General features: G+C 33.5%; 1 pseudogene across 1 annotated transcript; it reads left to right on the top strand.

The window, feature by feature from the left end:
- The first annotated feature begins 1,039 nt into the window (after positions 1-1,039).
- Positions 1,040-4,029, top strand: LOC143559418 (putative caffeoyl-CoA O-methyltransferase At4g26220; annotated as a pseudogene). Its single transcript, XR_013139937.1, has 4 exons — positions 1,040-1,116; positions 1,226-1,370; positions 1,450-1,581; positions 3,695-4,029. The product of XR_013139937.1 is annotated as a putative caffeoyl-CoA O-methyltransferase At4g26220 (transcript).
- The last annotated feature ends 2,232 nt before the right edge of the window (positions 4,030-6,261 follow it).

Here is a 6,261-nt window from a genome sequence, read left to right as displayed (position 1 = left end):
GTAAATTCAACGATAATATAGAACACCGGACTCGAGGCCTTACATGTGATGTGCGTTGTCTACGTGGAGCCACTCACTAGCAAGCCACAACGGCAGCCGTATATACTCAAGAAAAAGTTTTTCCTCTCCTATACTTGCCGTCTGACACTCTTCCACACCTTCAAGTCGTAATCAACCACAAAAATATGTGAACATTTGTCACATGGCTCCAACTTTTTTGATTATTAATAGTTATTTTAATTATTAATAAGTGCAAGTTTAATTGAAGGGTGTACGTTTGTTTTGTCATTTCTTGTTCAACACATTTAATTAATATTTTAAATAATTCTTGTCATAATTTTCTATTATTTTTATGTTTAGAAATGCACCTATAGACATATTTAAATAAAGAACCCATATCAAGTATAAAAAATTCATCAAATTCGTTAAAAGTATAATGAAAATAATAATGAAAGAAGTCAGCGGAAAGTTACCTCAAGAAACCATTGTGTTATTTTAAGAAAAATGTTTTTTCAAACGTTGAAAATGAAGCATTTTACAAAGCTTTCAAGCTATGAGACCTCGTAGATACATTTACCAGTCTTTACGTCAACTGGGAAAATAAAATGATTGATTTACTTTAACGAAAATAAAAAAAACATTTATACCGTACCCCCTGATTAAAAAGTTTTAGTTCCGTCGCTGAACAGTGTCGCTATCCTTTTAGAAATATCAAAACTTATATGCATTCTTTTTTAGTTGCTATACCGGTACTAATCAGTCCTGTAATAAATGGAGTCAATACCGACCGGGTCTCTTACGAGTTGGCTCTAACTAGTTCTCATTAAATTCTGATTTATTTCATGGCCATAATTCTATAAATAGACTTCATTCCTTCACATATATCACTTGCAATTTGCAAACCACAGTCTATGGCTCCACAAATAAGAACTAAACCCCAAGGCTTACTACAAAATGAAGACTTATACAATGTAAGTTCATAATTCCTAATTTTGCTTCAATCTGCATAAAATCACTTCTTTGATTTCTTGAAATTTATATGCAGTACATCCTCGTCTACCCTCGCGAACCCGAACCGTTGAAGGAACTTCGAGCTATCACCGCTTCACATCCACAGTAACCGTCTTTTTTTTTCTTTTTTTTTTTAATATCAAAAACAAGTTGTATGAACATGGTTTTGTTTTGTGAATAAATGCATGCACTTTAAAGATTTGTTGATATCCAGGGCTTACTTTAGTACCGCACCCGACGCGGGTCAGATGCTTGGGATCTTGTTGAAACTTGTTGGTGCGAAAAAAACAATAGAGATTGGGGTTTTTACGGGTTACTCGTTGCTTTTAACCGCGTTAACTATTCCTAATGATGGCAAGGTTTGTAACCTTGGTAGTACTCATGGTACTTTTTCTTTACTTGGTAGTTTATAAAAATGTTAACGTTTGATCGATATAGATTGTAGCGATAGATATGAACCGGGAATCGTATGACATTGGTCGACCGATTATAGAAAAGGCGAAGGTGGAGCACAAGATTGACTTTATTGAATCAGAGGCTGTACCGGCTCTTGATAAGATGCTATAAAATGTAAGTTTTTCGTCAATTTAGTTGTGTAAAGTATAAGAGCATCTCCAATGCACATGTTCACTTCATATTTAAGTCTAGGTAGAACTTATGTGGATGAAAGATGAGAGAGAAATATATGAGAGATAAAATCTAACATTTAGTTTTTTAAACATAGGTGGACAAAGTTTATGAGAGATGATTAGGAGAGTGTAGAGAGAAGAGGAAGAGAGAGGAGAGAGAAGAAGCTGACTAGACTTATCCAATTTGTTTATGCATTGTGGATGCTCTGAACAATCTTCGATCTAACAATGTTTCTAAAACTGGACGGGATTACCAGACTGTCACAAATGTTGAATAAACCCAAACAACAATCAAAGAAACATATAATAAAAATCATCCGAGTAACAAAAGGATAAAACCGAACGAAATAAAATCAGAAAGTAATTCAAAGATGATTTAAGATCTTAAGAATGATTCTGATATTTAGATCAAATATGATTTAAGTTATATAGACGATTTGAAGGCAAATGCACCGGTAGAAGTATCCTACAGCTCTTGGTTTTGAATTTTTTTAACACTGAATCATATTAAGTTTCGAGGCCCATCAGCAACTCTACCAAGCAAAGGCCCAAACTCCTCTCATCTTTAGCCCAACTTATTCCATATTAATCTCGGTCTAATCCAACATATAAATAAACACTATTATATTAGAACCAATATTTTTGTCAATCAACTAAATGTTTGGATACCAACAAGTAAAACTAATAGTCTTATTTAAAATTTTCAATATCATTTGCTATTGAACTGAAACATCCACATATATCAACATGATAGAACCGGTGAAAATTGCTTTCTATATAGATCCTCTAAACCAGGAAAAAAATAGAAATTTCTATAAATTGATAAGACCTAAATTACATATTTTGTCCTTTAAATAGTGCTATACTTAACTGAGAAAATATCTGGCACATATTATAACTTAACTGAGATAATAGATGACCGTCAGTTAAAATGATTAAAAGGGAATTCTTTTGTCGTATAAACGACAACGAGTGAAACTGATTTTTTTAAATGTCTCTATTCATAATTTAGTAATGTTTAAAGAAGAAAAAGAAAGATTGAAATTTAGTCGATAAAAAACAGATTATTTTAACCAACGTTAAAATATTTGATGGTTACTGCATTTAGTCTCGGTAGATTTATAGCAATAGATTTATTTTAGTGGAAAATATTTTAACCTCCCCTTTCATACTTAAATACCATTGTCACCAACATCAACCACTCCTTTTTTGTTGGATTGCTACAGAATTGTCGAATAAACACCGATTAATCAACCACCATTTCAGAACTGGACGCTCCTTACCTCATCTTTTATTTATGAAACCCTATCTGAGTCAACCCATTTTCATCTTCATCACCACCACCACCACCACCACCACCACCACCACCACCACCATGTCAACCTTGATTCCAGGTCGAAGATGGTTTTTACTGATGGCAGTTACTAACATGCTATGCTATCATAAATTTATAAAAGTTATGCTTGATTTAGTTTTTGATCTTAATGCTCTCTAATACAAACCTAGTTTAAATGTTCGCTCATTTAAAATTTAAATGAACAATTCATGAGCATAAACGAACGTAAACGAACATAAAAGAACGTAAACGAACATAAATAAACATATAGGAAGAATAACACAAACAAACATAAACGAATATAAATACACTAGAATGTATACGAATGAACACATATAAAACATTAAGTACATGATTCATTCAATGTTTTATCCAAATATGAACATAAAGGAACATAACCAAACATTGATAGATCAAAGTAGGTCCAAGTATATTATAAATTTTTTTACAATAAATTAAATAAACTTAAAATATAATAAATATATTCATAATATTAGAAACGATCAATGTAAAGAAAAAAAAACCCTCGTAATAAGAGGGTCAAAAGCTAGTAATATATAAATTTGTGTCATTGAAAATTGGAGGTCCAAAACTCTTAACCTAGTTTGTTTCTCGTGGAGCTGACATTGGCACTAATACTAGTACTTGCACCGGGTCGGATTGGTTTGATTTGGTTTCGATCTAAGTTGTAATGAATATATAATTCTTTTTTCTTTAGCCTGCTAATGAAGGAAGTTTCGACTTTGCTTTCGTTGATGCTGACAAGAATGACTATGTCAACTATCACGAGCGCGTAATGAAACTAGTGAAGGTAAATGGGATCGTGATGTATGACAACACACTCTGGTTAGGGACGGTAGTACAACCAGAGTCATCTCTGAACGATTATTTCAAAGAGGGGAGAGAAAGCATCATAAAGTTTAACAAATCACTTGCAGCTGATCCTCGTATCGATATCTCTATGGTTCCACTAGGTGATGGTCTCACTATTTGCAGGCGTCTCTACTAGAATTTCATGTATCGTTTAAATGTTTGTTTTTAATGATTTCAATGCTAAGTTGTACGTTTTATCTTGTTTTTCGTGGATCACTCTTAGTACTTGTAATTTACAACTACTTATGAATTGAACAATTATATGATATGGCATAAACCTTACATAAAACTTGTGGGCTAGGGTCTAGTTTAAATAAAGCCGTTTAGCTTTGTAGATTGAATGTACCTTTATCATTTAACAAAGAATAAAATGTGCCTTCTATTTTAGAACTTAAATGGTGAGCTATTTTATGGTAAAAAAATAAAGGCAAATGGCGTTATGGCATCGCCATTTATAAAAACGCATTTATTATAGTATAGTATATATTTGTGACAAATGTCAATTTTCATGTTAACTCCTTTAACTAAACTCGGTTAATTTCGTTAACCCCGTTAAAAAACGCACATGCACGTGAGCATATGCACGAGTCAGTCCAAGTACGTTGGTGACACACCCGACTTAGGGCCTAGGCGTGTGACCAACAGTTGGTACCGGTTTTGTATATATATATATATATATATCAGAGTTTATTTTAGCGGTAGACTTTTAATTAATTTAAGATAAATTATTTATACACTTTGAAATCATTATAAATAAAATATAAATTCTTTTGTTTAAAAAGTTTCTCGGGTAATAAATACACAAGTATTTTTGTTTTATAAATCTTTGTTTGATTTAGCGTGTTATTTTAATAATTTGGACAATAAGTCATCTTGTTGCAACGGTAAAACGAAAATGTAGATCGAATCACGTTGATGATGCAGCGGTAAAACAAAAATGTAGATCGAATCACGTTGATTCAACGAATGCCCGTGATGAGCTTCCAAAACCATAAAAATCCCACCAAAGGTCAGGGAAAGTGAAGAGAAAAAGTAATTATTATAAAATTCAAGTCCGTCTCTACAAATTACATAACCAACATTTAAATAAAGGTTCTAATACGAAAGGATTATTGGATTTAAATAAGCCCACCATTAATGAATTGGCCAATAATAATCACACCTCCGGGATTTCCCGCTGGCAGTCCCACCTTTTCAATGTTTTTTGTTTTATAAAACAGCGTTAAAAAAAACTTAACGGAGTTAAGTTTTTGCTGACGTGGCTGGTGAGTTGCAGTGTCATAATCCTACATGGCTTTTCCTTTTGGATTAAAATGAAATTACTATATTTTATTATATTAAATCCTATTATCCAGATTTATTAACTTGGATCTGACTCAAACCCGCGACACGATTAGCGAACCCGGATACCCAAATCACTAGCTTGCACTATAATTCTCGTCCTAAACTTAGAAATTGAATCTTGCATATCCTTATGCATACCATAACGAGCCCACCGACACCATAAACATGGAATGAGATCAATCATTGATTCGTATTACTCATTTGAACGAACCGACGTAACCTGGTAATCAAATACTTTATATTGTTCATAATAATTCAATTAAACTTTTAGAAAGAACCTCACATACATCGCCTACAGTTACCCTATAATGAATTATATTATCATTGATATTTTGATGCGTGTTCTTGAGCCCCTTCCGCCGTCACTGTCGGGATCAAATTAACCCTCTTACAATCATCTTTATAGGTAACTAATTATACCTTTGTGTTCGTCGTCATTCACTCTTTAATAGCCCTAATTTCGATCGGCCAATCAAATAACGACCTGGCCGATTGATGATCTAGGGTTCATAATACTCTTTGGGTTGCGAATGTCTGGTTATATAGTTTTTGTTTCTGGATTTTTGTCAAAGAATCACTCAGATCAATTGGCTTATGCATGTGGGTGTTGACTGTGGGGTTGGAGGCGCAGGTTCGAATCCCCTGCAGCTCGTTTTTGTAGGATTAATATAGTAATTGCATTTTAGGATTAAAAGGGAAAAGCCATGTAGGATTATGACATTGCCAACTCACCAGCCACATCAGCAAAAACTTAACCCCGTTAAGTTTTTTTAACGCTGGTTTATAAAACAAAAAACATTGAAAAAGTGGGACTGCCAGCGAGAAATACCGGAGGTGGGATTATTATTGGCCAATTCATTAAAGGTGAGATTATTTAAATCCAATAATCCAATACGAAATGGGCCTAAAATGGGCCATGGGCCAAACACAAACCCAAAAACAAAAACATAAAAACTGCTGAAGAAACATAAAAAGGTCCATAACTTTATTTAAGAGTCGTTTTTGGGCTTCGTACAGGGGCCAAGCCGCCATAGGCTGTTTGCCACAATGTGTTCCTTGTCTCAAACT

Source organism: Bidens hawaiensis, unplaced genomic scaffold (genome assembly GCF_021521415.1).
Source record: "Bidens hawaiensis isolate Kalapana, Puna unplaced genomic scaffold, B.hawaiensis_p1.1 tig00019821_1, whole genome shotgun sequence".
NCBI lineage: Eukaryota > Viridiplantae > Streptophyta > Magnoliopsida > Asterales > Asteraceae > Bidens > Bidens hawaiensis.
Note: the sequence above shows the minus strand (reverse complement) of the source record. Positions and strands in the feature narration are given on the sequence as shown.